At 34.1% G+C, this 18010-nt stretch overlaps 1 protein-coding gene across 1 annotated transcript in view; it reads left to right on the top strand.

The window, feature by feature from the left end:
* Positions 1–18010, top strand: part of LOC105210733 (cytoplasmic phosphatidylinositol transfer protein 1) — a 324861-nt gene that overhangs the window by 74245 nt on the left and 232606 nt on the right. Inside the window, exon 2 of the mRNA XM_011181869.3 lies at positions 16189–16621. The gene's annotated coding sequence lies outside the window, so the exon portion shown is untranslated. The remainder of the gene's footprint in view (positions 1–16188; positions 16622–18010) is intronic.

The following is an 18010-nucleotide window of genomic DNA, read 5'->3' as shown; positions in this document are numbered from 1 at the left end:
TATACGTGCAAGAGCGTACATGTGGAGCACGCAAAGAGTCTGAAGCGTTTTGCAGTGTACAAAGACAGTGGAAGCACGTGGACTTAGGAATGTGTGTTGTGGGTTGCGGTTTGGTTGTAGCTTAGTTGTAATTTTGTTTACTTTTAGTGAGAATTCCGAACATTTGTAGGGTGAGTGTGTGGGAAGCGAAAAGTTTTTTGAAGAATATGGAGCTGAAAATATCCGGGGGCAATGCTTCATACACTAAAGTATTAGATCCCTGGACTTAACTTCGGAACTCAATTATTACTGAAAATAACGGTAGATCTCTAAAGATTCTCCAGTCTGTGCTGACTTTTTAAAAATTCAGTTAGGGGTCAAGCGAGGTCAAGATAGTAGTCAATGGAAGTCATGTTAGGGGTAAAGCCAGGGGTCAAATTAGAGGTCAAGTGAGGTCAAGCTAGAAGTTTAATGAGGTCAAATTAGGAATTAAAATTGGTCAGTTGAGAAATCATTGGGTGGATAGTAGACTCACATTCTCCACTCACCTATATAAGGTTCTTAAAATTATCTCCTTAACAAATACATTCCTGTGTACGTACTCATTGCAAGCGACATCTCCTCTCTCCACTCTTAATAAAATTCAAACACATCCCCTCACTCACATTTCTAATTAAAGAAAAATTCCAATTAAAATTTTAATTGAGACTCTTGCGGGTGTAATTTTGAGTACGAGTATGCTTGCAGTCAAAGAAACGTGACAGTTGAAAACAGAAAAAAATGTAATACGAATACACCAATAAAAACAGTTATTATTGGCTATAAAAGTGTTGCCTGTTCGAAATAATTACTATCGAGTTGTTTTTAATTGAAGGCGAGGTGTGAGGTGTGGCTTTGGTTTTGCTTTTCGCCCACACATTTGTTTGTTTTGTACAATCCTGAGGCGTATTTTGCTTTCATTACACCATATGTGACATAAAAATTTTTATGTTTTACTGTTTTCATGTGTGTATTTTTGCAACTTTATTTTGCTTTCAGTAAATCTTATGGGGTTAACTCGTTTAATTTTCAATTTGTTGTTAGAGACAACAAATACATATGGGTATACATGCACAGGTCTCACTTGGAAATAGTAAACGGTGATGGTGAAAATTGATGAGGACATTCTAATACTAAGTCTATTAGGACTTTAGGAGTTTCATTTTCGAAATGCGAATAAATAATGATTTCTAACTATTATTATGAAAGATTTGTGGTTAGTTATTGAACTGTGATTTCCTGGAAGAACTGCCAATAGACTTACTATACTTGCCTTTCGTAGGCTTACTGTTTAGATTTCGGAAATATGTTTTGTATGTTTTTTCAAAGGACAGCGGAAACTTCATTACTTGTGCAACTGTTTGTAGTTTCGGGTTAAAAAAAAAACACTTTTTATTTTTGAACCTTTAACACATAAATCCTCAAAAAACCCGTAAATCGGCAAGCCGAAATTTTTGAATTACCAACATCTGTTCTGGGAGTTCCTTGAAGTTGAAGTTAAGATCTTGTAAACTTTATAGTTATATCAGTCACCGGGTAACGGCGGGCCGGTCTCAAAACACCCCAACCCTTTAAGGACGAGGTCTTGAACCATGTTTTGGCCCTATAGACTGATATAACATATATTCAACTAACGAAGCACAGTAGAGGTTTAAATCACATCTTTGCCTGAATTTTTCCATATACTTTACTTCTGGGTCTTAACTCATTAAACGCTAGTGTTACATATATGTAACGCTCCGATCTTTCACATAAATCTACGCCTTTTTCGAAATGCAATTTTAAATGTTCCAAATTATAAATTGGAATTGAAGTGAACAAATCAAAGAATAAGTGTGCGCTATATTTTGCCTTTTCCGTTTAGTGTAGCAAAATTAGTAGCGCAGTGAACACGAAGACGATTTCATACACCTAAAAAAACTATCGAAATGGGAACACGTTGTCGGTAGTACGATTTTTAATAAAGTGTCACCGATTTATGTGAAAAGAGTGTTTTGTATATTTTGATAGTGTTTGAAATTTTATGTTAAATAATAAAAAAAATTTAAAATGACTGTATTTGTAGCTTTTTTTTTCGTTTTGTGTAGCTGTGACATATATGTCACGTTCGCGGGTTCACCTTATGAATTGTATAACTATATATAATATACATATTTATGTGCGTGTTCTTCCGTTATTAGGGCAAAACTAACTGTTGAAGAAGTTTGCGCAGTTTTGGACGAATTGACAAATAATGAAGAAGAAGAGGTGGAAGCTATATATATGGGGGCTCCTGACGCGGGTGCTCTTTCAGGTGATGATTCGGCAGATGAAGACGGCGGTACTTTGGAAAACTTGGCACATACACAGCTTGTCGAGGATTGTAAAATTGTTACAAGAAAAAATACCGACTTTGATATGGACACGGTTGTAAACAATTTATTAGAGGCAAACCGTTGAGATTTGGTTATAAAATGTGGTGTCTAAATACGCCTTCCCGTTATCTTCTAAACTTCGAGATGTATCAGGGAAAAAACCCTAGGACGAACGAAGAGTACGCTGCAAACTATGGAAAGAACGCTGCTCTGTTGTTTTCAATGATCGATGAATTCGATGAAACGTGGAAGCCACTTCCATTTGAATTTTTTTCGATAATCTCTTCACTTCAATACCTGTTTTGGTTGGATTAAAAAAAATGGGATATGAAGGAACTGGAACAATTCGGTAAAATTCAATACCAATCTCTTGCCCTTTGCCACTGAAGGATAAGTTAAAAAAAAGGAACGTGGTTATATGGTTAGTTTCCGGATTTCTGAATGCGATATTACAGTCACGAAATGGGTAGACAATGCAGTAGTTTCCGTTGCATCAACTTTATTTGGGAAGGAACCGGTAGGGACAGCTTGAAGATACTCTAGGGCAGAACATGCTCGAATTCAGTCCCCAATGCTATCGTAATGTATAATAAGAATATGGGCGGAACATATCGCATGGACCAAAACGTTAACGCTTACAGGATTGGAGCTAGAGGGAAGAAGTGGTGGTTCTCAATTTTTACCTGGTTGGTTGATGTCTCCATTCAAAATGCTTGGCTCTTATATAGAAAAGGCGGACACGGGCTAACCCAGCTATAGTTTAGAAGAACCATTGCTAATCACTTTTGTCGTACTGGGGATTTAGACGTCCGGATTCGCAAATTGAGCTTGATGCTAGATATGACCTAATTGGCCATTTCATAGTTAGAAATCCTACCAGGAGACGCTGTGCTGGAAACAACTGCCAGCGATCAATAAACACCAAATGTATAAGTGTGACGTAGGTTTGTGTGTGGATTGTTTCTACAACTTTCACTTTAGACCAGTTTGAGTTTTCTTTCTCAACCAAAAATTGATGAATTTTCATACGTTTGTACTTGTTTCGTTTTCTTTTTGTAAACTTTATAATTAAAATAATAAAATTGATGAATTAAATCCAATGGAAATGTTTATTTACATGTTAGTATCAAACATTGTATTACATAACAGAAACCCGCGAGCGTTACATATATGTCACGGGTCGTGCAGACCCCCCCGGATAGGGGTCGAAACTTTTGTTTGTAGTTTTGTGTACATATCAACCCTTGTAGTATCCACACAAAGTTTGGTTCCTCTATCTTTGCTATTTAGCTTTCGCGTTTAATGGGTTAATTGCATCACACAACCTATGTTCCTAAATATATATGACCGTCTTTAAATGGAATCTATGATCTATGGAATCACGACCGCCGGGAATGAGAGATGTTAGAAATGAATGCGCAAAGATGAACATCGGTTGGATTGATACCTAGTATCAATGGAAGAGAACTTGTTTTTATTTATAATTTTAGATTTTGATTCATCTGAGTCATGAAATTAATCCACTTGTCATAACATAGAAGAGAATAGGATATTGGAGAAATTATTATATGTAGACAAACCTGTGGATGGTTCCGATTCCGGTAGAATATGTATATAGGAGTCTGGAACGAAAATATAACACTTCAATCAGCAGGTTATTTACATTCAAGACTCTCTTAAAACTTCTCTCATTTATGAAGAAATCTAATTAAAAAAAAAAAAGAATATACATAGTTAGGATAGTGGAACTAATCAGCATATACTTTGATAAGCAGGTTATTTGGAAGACAACTATTTTTATTATTTTAGATTTTGATTCATCTGAGTTTTGAACTCATCACCGTCGCTTAGTAGTCACGAACTATATCCACATCTTATTGGAGAAATTACTATAGGTAGATGGACGATCTGAGGATGCTTACGGTTCTTGTAAAATATATTATATGTATATGGATATAGGGAGTATAGATAGAAGCGCTAACCTCACAACACTTCGATCAGCATATCTCTTAAATATCTCACATTTAAGAAGAAATCTACCTAAAACAATCTTCATTCAACGGCAAATAATTGTCCAAATACGTACCGTTATTTTTGTGTCTTCCAATTTGCACTTCTTAATGCATTGATTACAAAATGAAATCGCCAATTGAGTTTCGATTAAAAATTTAATTACGCCACAATTAAGCAATTCACACATACTTATACATAAATGTTTGCGTTGTAAACAAGCATTGCTCGGAGGAAAATAACACAGAAGAAAGAAACACATACAGCTTGTGGCCAACGACTTGACTAGAAGAAGTGGGGGGCCAACAAGTGGGGAATGCGTTTCTATGTTTGTGTGTTCAGTTGAACTTGTTAATGCCTTTAGTGCACTTTTGTTACTTACTAGCTATACTAGTGTTGTTATTGTTGTTGCTATCCTTTGCTCTTTTCCTTCTTTCGTAAGCTCACTTTTTCTTCCATTTTAGTAGCCTCGTTAGCAATATGTTTGCTGTTTTAGCAGCCATTTTAAAAATAGCCATACTTACGAGCAGCCACACCAGCGCCCTTACAGACACACACACAGACACAAATGGATACTCGTTCTCAGCACGTACATATTTACAGACTTAACACTTGTCTGTAATGACTGCTGTTGCTTTTGCTTGCAAACTAGCAATTTTTCTACGATTTCGTCGTTTGCTTTGCCCTTTAGTCGCTCCACAGCTAATGTCTGCGTTCGCTTTTCTCGCCTTAAGTCGCATTTGGTCAGTCGTTGTTACATTAATGCCAGCGGGCGCTTAGTGTGAGAGATGCTTTTGTTGTAAGTTAGCTTTTGTTTTATGAGATTGCAGTTGCATAGAGAATTTCGGTTCATCTAAAAGTCATTATAGGGAAACTAGTTCAGTGTCTAGTTGGTAGTGAATTAGGTTAGATCGCTGATCCAATGGATCTCACTTAGGCAACTAAAATCCTTTGTAGTGTCGAAAACTCCTAGATATTGTTACCACAGACCTGCAAGAGTCGAAAAAACATTTTGATCTTGTTACAAATTTTTTGAGGCGGTTAATATCTAAACGGCTCACTTAATCTGGTTCGCCGAAACTATTGCTACCGAGATGTTTCAATCTCAGTCTAGCTAAAGCTGGACAGTGAAGCAGAAATTATTCAATCTCGTCTTCCTCCTTGCAACTTTCATCCTGAAGGAAGTTTAGCCTCTTGGACAGTGTCCAGCACGGACTCCTACTACTGCGGTAAGTTTAACCTTGCTAAGAGTAAGTGGACCCACTATGATCCACCCAAGACCGAAGGGTTCACGAAGTCACGCAGGTGTTGGTCGTTAATCACCACCTACCGAGCTCATGGGAGGGCCACCGCTCCAATGCCAGCACGTAGAAGACAGTAGTGCACCAGCTTCTCGTTCTCAATCTGATGAGATTGCAGTTAGGGCGACCTTACGTGCGAGTGCATCAGTTCTGCATTTCCAGCAATTCCGTTGTATTCTAGACTCTAAAGGATTTAAAATGTCTTGGATTGAGTAATATCCCAAAGGTTATTAGGGTAACCTTTATCGACTTGCACCAGAAGAACCTGCGAAGTAATAGCTACGATTTTTGTCTCATAAAGCAGGTGAGCAAACTCTAAAATATTTCCGGTACTTTCAGAACTCAAAGAAATCTGCTCGAAAAGAATGTCTTCTGTTTATTTCTTCGAATTTTTCCATCAAAATAATTCGTTTAAATAACTTAATAATTATTTATCTGAATTTTTCAATTAGTTGGCGAATAACTTCGATTTTCTATAAAGTATACTCTCTTTAAATTTATATTTTCCAATTATTATGAACTGATATGACTGACATTGCTCCTTCCACAGAGAGAGATATCGTTATGTTATTTACTACTTTTAGCAGTCTTTTGTATCATGGGACCCGCAACTACTTTTCTTGAGCGACTGTAATATGGTTGGGTTGCCACGACCGAATTTATCTAATATTTAATATTATCTAGAAATTTCATTATATATGTATTAATGAGCACCAGTCGGAGACTCTTTAGCTTAAAGCGTAATATTTGAGTCAAGTTGAGGAGAAAATACATTTCTAATACTATGTAGTATGTCTCACAAGGTGGTGGAACTTTGACAGAGATTTATGAGGCCAGAGATGAAGTGACCACGGGTCACTTAAAATGTGCAGAATCACCAATTTATCGAACAATGTTAATCCCGGAAATTCAAAGAAACTTAGTAAAGCTTCTACATATTCCCAACTATTACTGGGACATTATGACTCAAGTCACATGCCGCTGAAAATAAATGTATGTTTTTAAATGTATCAAAACAAACAGACCTCACTGAGTGTGCGTATGTGTGGGTGTATGTCTCAAGTTGTGGTTTTAAGAGCCACTTATCTGAAGCGATTTTTCTTTGTCCAAATGAGTGTAATAAAAATGGCGAACACTCGCCAGTCAGCCAGCAGCCGCCAAACAACTTACCAAGTAGCCAAGCAACCAAACAACGAAACAGCCAGGCTTCCAAGTTAAAGCAATTTACTCGTAGTCAAGGCATTCAGCCAGTTGCATTTTCTCGGATAGTTTGGTGGAAAACTTGCAACAACAACTGCAAATATATTAGTGTTTTATTTAGTTTTTTTGGTAGATGTTGTTGCTGTTGTACTTGTCGATTCGCATTACTTTCAGTACGGGTAATAATTAAGCGTGTGCTTCGCAGTGCAGAGCTTGCAACGCTCGCAGACTGTAATGTGCGCGCTCGCAAGTGGTGGATGGAGAGGGGGAAAGGGTGGTAGTGGGTTGCAGTATGTTTAGTCTTCGAGACAGTACTGATACTGTGGGTTTATTTCATTATTCTATACCCTTTCTAAGCAAAGCTAGATCTGCTCAGTTGGTTACAAAAAGATCACTTGTTCCAGTAACAGCTGAGGTTTAAGACTGGTTGTTGTTGGAGGTTCTTCATATTTACTTAAAAAAAAAACATTCTAATGTTGGGAAATAAAATTTATTTTGAAATTTAATGTTGACTAGTTCGTTGTTGTGGTGAGTTGTTAATCAAAATAGATGTGATTTCATATGTTGTGATGTGATATAATTTAAACTAATGTGACGTATTCATCAAATCTGGAATTTCACACGTGAAGTTACTGTTTTTGTATTTTTATTCGAAATTATGGTAAAATCACGACTGTGGTCCATACGATTTGTTGTAATCGATTTCGATGTGATGACCTTACAAAATTAAATGCTTAAATGACTTTTCGTCATGTGATTTCATAATTTGTGATATGTGAAGCATTGTGATGTGATATAAAATCATATGATGTGATGATGAAAAAATTAATAGTTTGTTTTATTTCAACTTGGGAAATGTTGTTTTTAATGAGAAAAAGATCGTCTTTGTGACTTTTTCGTGAAGTCAAATAATAAAATGTGATGTGATATGAACTGATGTGATGTATTGATCATATCTGATATGTATGATGTGATCTTACAAAATTTTGAAACTTTAAATTTCTTCAATTTGGTTTTAATACAGATAAATTCAATTCTTCTTTGAGTTTAAATGCATAACTTACTTGTTGTAATGTGTATTCATAAGTTATTGTGAGCGGCATTGTGATGTGATAACAAAGCATTTGATATGATGACAAACATATTAATATTTATTTTTCACTATAAGAAATTCTATTTTTAGTAAAAGAGTATCTCCTTTGTTTTTTTTGTGACGTTAAGTAATACGATGTGATATCATATGATATGAACTGATGTGATGTTTAATTTTGATAATCAAAAATTTTCAAGTACTTTGGTTTAAAGTGATTATCTGACTCATAAGAGCGGGAAAATTGTATGTTATGTTTCGTTATGGTGATGTGAAATACAAATATATGGCGTGATCTGATGTTATGATGTGATGTTATATTAAAAATTATTATTTTTTTGCATATTAGAAAAGTCACCCTAAGTGAGTATCTCAGATGCGTCTCTGTGATGTGATATTATATGATATGATTCAATTTAATGTGACGCGATATAATATGCCAATGTTAATTTCCGGTTTTATGATATAAAATATTGAAATTTGTTGCACCGAAGTCAACAGAACCTACAAACAATCAACTCGTACCACAGTGACCAACAAAATGTATACGTATTTACTTGTGTGTCCGTAAATTTGTTGTTAAAAACAAACACTTTGAGCGGCTTCAGCTGTTTGAGTGGCTATAATCGGTAATCACCATGCATATAAGCACATACATATAAACATACAAACACACAAGGCACACATCTTTTTTCCAACATTTTGGTTTATATTTTTTCTATTTTTCTTTTTTCCACTGTAAATTGCTGCACATTAATATTTGTGGTACTGCAATCTGCGGTAATTAGTGCCAAGAAGCATTGTTAAGGGAATTTGAGCGCAAAATTTGCTACCACAAGCACTCACTCACTTCGTGCTTAAGTCTGCTAAATGCTCGTTTGTAGGTCTGTAAAAATATACTCGTAGTATTTTTGAAGTGGCGATTAAAGTGCAAAAGCAAGCTAAGTGCCAGCAAATATCAATTTTAAATGACCGATTTTATTTTTAACTGGCGTCAATGAATTTGTGAGTGAAATTTTATGTTCTAGTGAATAGTTGATGGAACACAGAAGCTGGGAGGTTTAAAGCTAATTTATTATTGCTTATTCGTTTTCGATAAACATTTTCATAATAACGAGTTGAACTCGGTGTTTTCGATCGAATTTTGATATAAATGTTATCGATATTTCCTTGTTGTCGATAAATATTATCGATATTTTTATAGTTGCCGTTATTCGATTAGTATATATTTCGCAATCTTATTCGCAATTTACTATTTCTTAATTTTTGATAAAAATTTATCGGTATTTTCGCAAATATTATTGATATATTTATATTATACATATATTCACAATGCATTCGTTTTAAAATCAACAAAAAAATATCGATTTTTTCTAAATAAAGTTATCGATAACTTTTTGTTTCATGTACAAAGTGCAGAATTTTTATCGATTTGTATCAATATTTTCAATATTTATTAAATTTCTTTCATCAAATGAAATTGATAATTTCAATTTATCGATAACTTTTGTAGCTATCTTACTAAATTTACAGATTCTTGTAGACTATAATTTCTTTTTTAAATATTTAGTTGATACACTTATTTATCGATTTTATTATACTTGTTTTTATCGATAATTTGAAGCTATGCTTCGATTTTTTCATAAATTAATGTGTAGTTTTTGTTTCCTGCCAATTAAGTTCCTTGTGGCAAAATTGTATCGATATTTTTCTTATCTTATCTTTCTTTTCACTTATATTAGGTTAGAGGTTTAACATAATGGTCAACTGTATACACCCACATACACAGTAATCAATATTCTATTCAATATAACTGTATTATCAATCTCAATATTTATACCACAAAATCATTTCTGTTTATCAATATTTATACCGAAAATGAAATTATTTGCTCATACAATTCTCCTTAGTAGTGAATAAATATTTATTACAATATGATTTCGGAAATCTTATGAATTTTGCTTGATTGATTTTACTCAAATTCAATTCAACACAAAACTAATTTCTAGAAAATTGAACTAATCAAACAAACAATTTTCCTCTGTAGATTTTTTAGGAATTCACAGTTTGTCTACACACACTACTGATAATAAATACCAAAAATATAAAATTCTAAAATTGGTTATGTGCAGCAAAATTACTTTGAATATACACATCAGCAAACTGTAGGCTTGTCGGAGCGGAGTGTTAACCCTTCTGTGTCATTTCGGGTATATTAGAACTTATACTTAAGTAAATATTAGTGAAGTGAAAAGAATTGTATAGGAGAACAAAATACAAAACATGTGGGGGTCTTTTGGCAGATCGCCAGTAAAATATTTTTAGGAACAGAGTTGCCACATATTTAACATTCTATTATTAATTATTTTAATTAATTTAAATCTTAAATTACACTATTTTTGATATTAGAAATGTATTTTAAATAATAAAATATTCATATTTAATACGGAAATGTGCAAAGTAAATTAACCTTTTAAATTATTTTTTCAAAACTTTTCTTTAGATATTTCTTTAAACAAACATCTGTAATTTACAAATTATTGCTTTGATAGCATTGCCACGCCAGAGTTTCTTTAATATTATTTTATTTAGAATAATAGTCAAAATATACTTTTTTTATACTCTCGCAACAAAAGTTGTAAGTCCTAAAACTAAACGACCCTATATCTGGGTTATATATACCAAAGTAATCAGGGTGACGAGTAAAGTTCAAATCCGGATGTCTGCCTGTCCGTCCGTCTGTCCGTGCAAGCTGTAACTTGAGTAAAAATTGAGATATCTTAATAAAACTTGGAACACGCGTTCCTTGGCACCACAAGAAAGTTAAGTTCGAAGATGGAATCGGACCACTGCCACGCCCACAAAATGGCGATAACCAAAAACACATAAAGAGCTTTAACAAAGCCATAAATAAAGTTATGAAAATAAAATTTGGAACATAGAATCACATTAGGGAGGGGCACATTTGAATGTAATTTTTTTGGAAAAATGGGCGTGACCCCGCCCCCAAATCGGTTTTTTGTATATATCTTGCAAACCAATAAAGCTATATAAACCAAACTTTCTGCAGTCGTTTCTTTTGGCCGTTTCCTTATAAAGCCCAAAAATGAAAGAAATCGGATAATAACCACGCCCACCTCTCATACAAAAGTAAAGTTGAAAATTACTAAAAGTGCGTTAACTCACTACTGAGATTTTTTTACAAAATGGAAAATGGGCGTGGCATCGCCCACTTATGGGTCAAAAACCGTATCTCAGGAACTACTCGACAGATTCGGTATATAATATTTTCTTGACACCCTGATGACACTGGTGGAATATGGGCGAAATCGGTTCACAACTACGCCTACTTCCCATATAACTCAAGTTTGAATCCTTCTGATTCGTTCACTTTATAATGTATACATAAGGAACCGATAAAGATAGCGAAATAAAACTTTACACAAATTTGAGCTGTGACGTCACTTGTGGAAAATTGTCAAAATCGAACCATGACTTTTCAAGGCCCCTGATATCAAACATGAAGAACTCAGAGCCTAAAGGTAATTTTTCACCGAAAATATAGGTAAATATCTAAATAAATTGCGAGAGTATAAAATGTTCGGTTGCACCCGAACTTAGCCTTTCCTTACTTGTTTAAATAACTGTTCAATACTCATGATTTGATTATCATTATACCCTGAACAGGGTATATTAAGTTTGTCACGAAGTTTGTAACACCCAGAAGGAAGCGTCGGAGGCCCTATAAAGTATATATATAAATGATCAGTATGTTGAACTGAGTCAATTTAGCCATATCCGTCTGTCTGTATATATACGAACTAGTGCTTCAATTTTCAAGATATCGTTTGATGTAATTTTCTCTTCAAGAACTTGCTCATTTGTCGGAACTGCCGATATCGCACCACTATATCATATAGCTGCCATACAAACTGAACGATCGGAATCAAGGGCTTGTATGGAAAACTTCCGCATTTTACTACATAACTTCACGAAATTTGGTGTGAGTTATTGCTCATAGAAATAATAAAAATTGTTCAGATCGGTTCACTATAGCATATAGCTGGCATATAAATCGAACGATCGGAATCAATGCCTTGTATGAAAATTTTCACATTTGACGTGGTATCTTCACGAAATTTGACATGGATTACTGCTTAAGGCAATAATATAATCTCCGAAGAAATTGTTCAGATCGCTTTACTATATAACCTTAATGTTTCTAGAAAACAACCCGGCTAAAACGAATTAGTATTATTTTTTTTTTTTTTTTGTACACCTAATTCTGTTTTTACACGAATTATTTTTACACGAATTTGAAATAACACGTGTAAATACGAAAAAATATTTCTATTTTTACACGACATAATTTGAAATAACACGAATACAAAAAAAAACAAAATTACTTTTTTTACATGAATTATTGGATTTAACACGTTTTTTTTCAATGAATTTTTTTCTACTTAAAATAATTCTGGTGTGTATTCTGAGTTATGTCTATGTATGCGTAATTTCTGTTTAATTTCTGTGTAATTTCTGGAAATGCGGGATTCCCCGAATTATTGAAAAAGTAAAAACGTACGTAATGTATTGTACACACAATTTAGTTCCTATTTGACAATTATAATTGAAAGATCGTTAGTTTTTGCTGATTTTTAACAAGTGCTAAGTAAAATAAAGTATTTAATTTTAGATTTTTGCATTTTTGATTAATAAAATATATTTTGGTAGCCATACCCATGTTACATAATTCTCCTGCATTAAAAATGAGGAAAGCGATCAGCTTAGATACCAAAATCAAAATTTTAGATCAACTTTCAACGGGACAAGGCGCAACGGTTGTGGGAAATAATTTCGGAATCCATGAAGCTACTGTAAGAACAATTAAAAAAAATGAAACGGCAATTAGAGCATCAGTATGTTCTGGAACAAAATTAAGTGCAAAGTCATCATCGTATGTAAGGGATGTTGTTAAAGAGAAAATGGAAAAAGCTTTGGTAATCTGGATAGAAGACAAATCCCAAAAGAGAATACCAGTAGACGGACTTGCTATCAAGCAGACAGCATTAAGAATCTATAAACGTATCCAGGAAATTGATCCAGATACATCATCTCAGTCAAAACAACATGAATTTTCCGCAAGTACTGGTTGGATGACTGGTTTTTTAAAAAGACACGCTCTCCACAATATAAAAATTAAGGGAGAAACTGCATCCGCTGATGAATTGGCTGCTAAAGAATTTCCCGAAAAACTAAAAAAAAATATTGAAGATGGAGAATATACTCCAGACCAAGTTTGGAATTTAGATGAAAGCGGCCTTTTTTGGAAGAGAATGCCTAGAAGAACTTATGTAGCAAAATCGCAGAAAACAGCCGGTGGTTTTAAAGTAGCAAAGGACCGTATTACGTTGTTGTTTTGTTCCAATGCTTCAGGAGAACGTATTCTTAAGCCACTCCTAGTACATCGTGCCTTAAGACCACGTTCCATGAAAAGTGTAGATTTCAATAAATTGCCTGTACACTGGATGGCGAACAAAAAGGCTTGGGTAACCAGTGCAATTCACAGAGTGCAATTCACAGAGTGGTTTCAGAAGCACTTCATCCCAGAAGTTAGGCGCTACATGAAAGAAAAATGTCTCGAATTTAAAGTTCTTTTGATTCTAGACAATGCACCAGACCATCCAGTTTTGGAGCACCCAAACGTACAATTTTGTTTTTTGCCGCCTAATACCACTTCCCTTATACAGCCACTAGACCAGGGGATAATTGCTACGTTTAAAACGTATTACATAAGAAGTTCATTTCATTATGTTGTAGAAAAACTTGATAATTATGAGGAATCATCAGTCATAGATGAATGGAAAAAATTTTCTATAATGGACTGCATTAATCAAGTCAAGATCGCGTTAGATTTATTAAAGCCATCAACTTTGAACTCGTGTTGGAAAAATATTTGGCCAGAATGCGTAAAATGCAAAGATCCTGTTATCGATAATAACGCTGAACTTGCTGATATAATAACAATGGCCAATGCAATCGGTGGGGATGGATTCGATGACCTATCGTTAGCAGATGTAGAAGAATTGTTGATAGATGAAAGCTTGAGCGAAAATGAAATTATCGAATTCACCCAGACTTCTTCAGACTCGTTATGATAAAGAACATAGTGACAGTGACGAAAGAGATCGTCCAATTTTGAAAGCATCTCTAATTAAAGAAGGTCTTGATCTCGCTACAAAATTAGGTAGTCATTTTGAACAACATGATCATGACGAGGAACGAGCTGCCAAATTTCAACGTGAACTGAAATCATTAATGGCATCTTACAGGGAAGTTTATAATGGGTTAACGCGAAATAAAACTCAATCTAAGATAACTGATTTCGTTCAAAAATCTACTGATGTCCCAACACAGTCGGCTAGAAATGATAATGATCAACAAAATCATTCCAGTGATGGCAGTGATATTGTAGTCTTTCGCAAACGTTTACGTTTATTATCAGACAGTGACAATAAATAAAATTGTTTAATGTTTAAATTTTTCTTATGGTTGTACTTTATGTTATTTAAGTTTTTTGGCAATGAATTTCTGATATTATTTTTTTTTATGAAATCTAAATTTTAATTTATTTTATTATAATTTAGTTTATTTAATAAATTAAAACGAAAATAAATTCTTAAAATAACTACAACAATCTTTTTTTATATTATTTAGTCTAATTTTAACTTATTTTTTGAGGTCTAGAACCAATCTATTATTTTTGTACTTGGCCAGTATCTTTTTTTACACGATTTTTTTTTACACGAATTTCTCGGGAACCATTCTATCGTGTAAAAACAGAATTAGGTGTACTTACTTTTTCTTACGTCTTTAGATTTGCTTAAACACATAGTTACTAAAAGAAATGCACCTTTGAAGGGTATATTAGCTTCAGTACAGCCGAAGTTAACGTTTTTTCTTGTTTTTTTACTGCGGTTGTCATCTATTTCAAATAAAAAAATGATGGTCAATTATCGAGATCGTCAGAGTTTCATAATAATACACTGTATGCGTTAATATTGTTATAAAATAATTAGTAAGGTAAGTGTTGCCACCTATCACAAAGCCTCGATTTTCAGAGCTAATACTATTTTCATAGTTTAATATTTTGTAAATGAAAATTCGCTTCAGCGTTGTATGTGTGAATGTTACATGCTATAATGTGTGAGCATAAATGTAAGCATTTTTTCTCAATAAATAACAAAATTTAAAAACATCAGCTTGGAAAGTTTTTTTTACTGTCAAGTTTCGAATTGCTTCTGAATGACAGACTTTTCACGTTTTGGTGGACCAAATGTTTATTATGTCAAATAGAAAACTGGTATTCTGTTGTGGTTTCGGGTTAATACCAGAAAAAGTGTGAAGATGTGAAGAAAAATTTTAATATAAAACATCGACATTAATCATCGTTCAAAGCGACACATGCATCGATGTTTTTAGATTTATGCTCAACCGAAGAAATGGGCTTCGCCTTCTCACTTTAGCTCGCTTCCAAACGGATGTTTGTTGGCTACCCAGAGGGTACTTGGTCTAAAACCGGAAGTCGTGAGCTGCTTGAGTCATATGCAAAAGAATCGTTCCTGGCCACTCCCAAGTGAATAGCAATCAGAAACTTTCCTCACTTCTACATATAACCCCATCCCCCATATGTACTTGTGTAAAAAATGAAAAACAATGTACGTTGGTAAAAAAATAGTTTTCAGTACTTTTAATTTTCATACAAAAGGGTTATTAAACACAAAAATCGAAAATTATTAAATTACAGGACATGAATATGAAGCAATCAAATATTCTCAAAATCAGTAAAACAACCTGAAATAACGTACATACATGCTATGTTACAGTTATATGTATGAATGTATGTATTTATCCGTATAAAAAGCTGAAACGCCTAAAATGCCTAGCAGTAAAAACTCAAAATTTTTGTTTAATAATTGATTGAAGTGCAGTTAAATTTGATTTCAATTTCTTGTTGTTGTTATTATTTTTAGTTAATTTCATCAAACTGAGTGCATTTTTGTTATTCTACATTTCAGCTAACACTAATACTAAGCCAATTTATTGCACTAAGCCATATTTACTCTAAGCTCAGTTTTACAATTTCAAATTTCACTTACATTTCCATATCAATTTCAAGTTTTTAATTTAATTTTAACACCACATATATTCATTTCAGGCGCTACGCTCAACACTACAACCGCACACAGTGTTGCATTTTGCCATTATTTGCTTTGTACCAAAATAAATTGAGAGAAATGTTTGGCATGCTGTTGATTGCTATACACCTTTTGGGTCATAAACAGATGTGGAGGGGTTGGGGAGTGAAGAAAATTTAAATTTGCCATCAACAAGTTATTGTTGCTTTGTGTTGTTGGCTTTGTTTTTATGTTTGCATGGCCGTTTTTACTGCCCATAATGTGAGTTACAATGAAAATGTGCGCTTTAGTAGCAGCAATCAGCTGTGTAAGGCAATCAGCCGATGAGTCAGTTTGTACGGCCAGTTGGGCTGTAGCGCTTCGACAATTTGGAATCTGCAGCTCTTCCATCAGCAAGGCTACCAACTGCAGGCGCCATCAGCAGCAGCGGCAGTGGCGACGTGGCGAATGGTCGTAAGTCACTACCTTTTATTGTTATACTATATATTTTTGTTTATTTTTTACCGTTCGGTGTAGTGTAGTTGCAAATTTTTTACTGTCACAATGTTGCCATAGATTTTGAAACACGAAAATTCGCTTCAGCGTTGTATGTGTGAATGTTATATACTATAATGTGAAAAATGTTAAAATTGAAAAAAATCCAGATCCAGAAAATGTCTGATCCTACGGGACCTTTAGAGAACATTTAAATCATTATGTCATCAATATTTTTACAAAATTATTAAAAAAAAAAATATTTACAAAGCTCGTTGGAATAATGAAAAAATAACAAAAAATTCCAATCCCGTAGTTTCGGGATCCCGAAAAATAATCCCGTAATTTGTAATATCAACATTTTGCATCATAACACTGCTGCTGCAACAACCTGCACGTTTTTTTGCCCATTCACACTCTACCAACACACCGTCACTGAGGTCATTGCCGCCTGTGTGTGTGGCGTCGAAAGGCGGTCACTGAATGACAAATTTTTATTGTACAAAGTGCTCATAGTATTTATAGTGTGCCATAATGTTGTTGTTCACTTTTTTCACGTTGCTGTTTTCAAAATTCTTCCTTTTTTAATTTTCCCCAGCGCTGTCATGTCTGCTTGCATGCTTTCTTTGTTTTTGCTTTGTTGCTCATCATATGTTTTACCGTTGCGGAAGTAAAAAAAAGTATTAGTTTGATTAAATGCAAATCAGAGTTTTTACCCAAAGGGATATGCTGAATATCTATAATAAACATGCAAATAAACATACAAATAAACACGGTTTAAAAATATCAGCTCGTACATATTGAAAAAGCATCAGATGAAAATTTATATTGAAATTTGAGCCCATACCATACAGCTGGTAAATATGCGCCGACTTTGGACGTTTGCTCCGTGAGGTACAGTGGTGTTTTAACGACGAAGTGCTGAGAAAAAAATAATTTTATGTTACAAGCTTGTATCAAGCTTAAAAGCTCTATTACGGGAGCTTAAAAAGCTTTTGATATCAACGTTAGTAATAAATAATGCTATTAAAAACTCGAATAGCTCGAAGTCTGTTTCAAAAGAACGAAATTTTTCACAATCCTAATCACCGCGACCGAGATCGAGTGCTTTGGCTGTTGCCTCTCTCATACGAAAACCGTATGACTTAGCTTTCAATATATAAACGAAAATTTTATTTTAGAAATGTGGCGGATAACTAGGACTTAAGATTTTGTATTTATGGAAGAGATTAAGAGCTGGTTTCTGTTCATTCTCTCCTTTCGTTCTAATTGTTTTCTATGCTTTGAAGCCCCACTAGGAAGGACATTCTCCCTCTCAACAGAGTCCTTAGAATGTTAAAGAATCAGAATTGATGCAAATCCATGCTC

Source organism: Zeugodacus cucurbitae, chromosome 6, assembly GCF_028554725.1.
Source record: "Zeugodacus cucurbitae isolate PBARC_wt_2022May chromosome 6, idZeuCucr1.2, whole genome shotgun sequence".
In the NCBI taxonomy this organism is placed as follows: Eukaryota; Metazoa; Arthropoda; class Insecta; order Diptera; family Tephritidae; genus Zeugodacus; species Zeugodacus cucurbitae.
The sequence above is the reverse complement of the archived record's forward strand: the minus strand, read 5'-3'. Positions and strand labels throughout refer to the sequence as shown.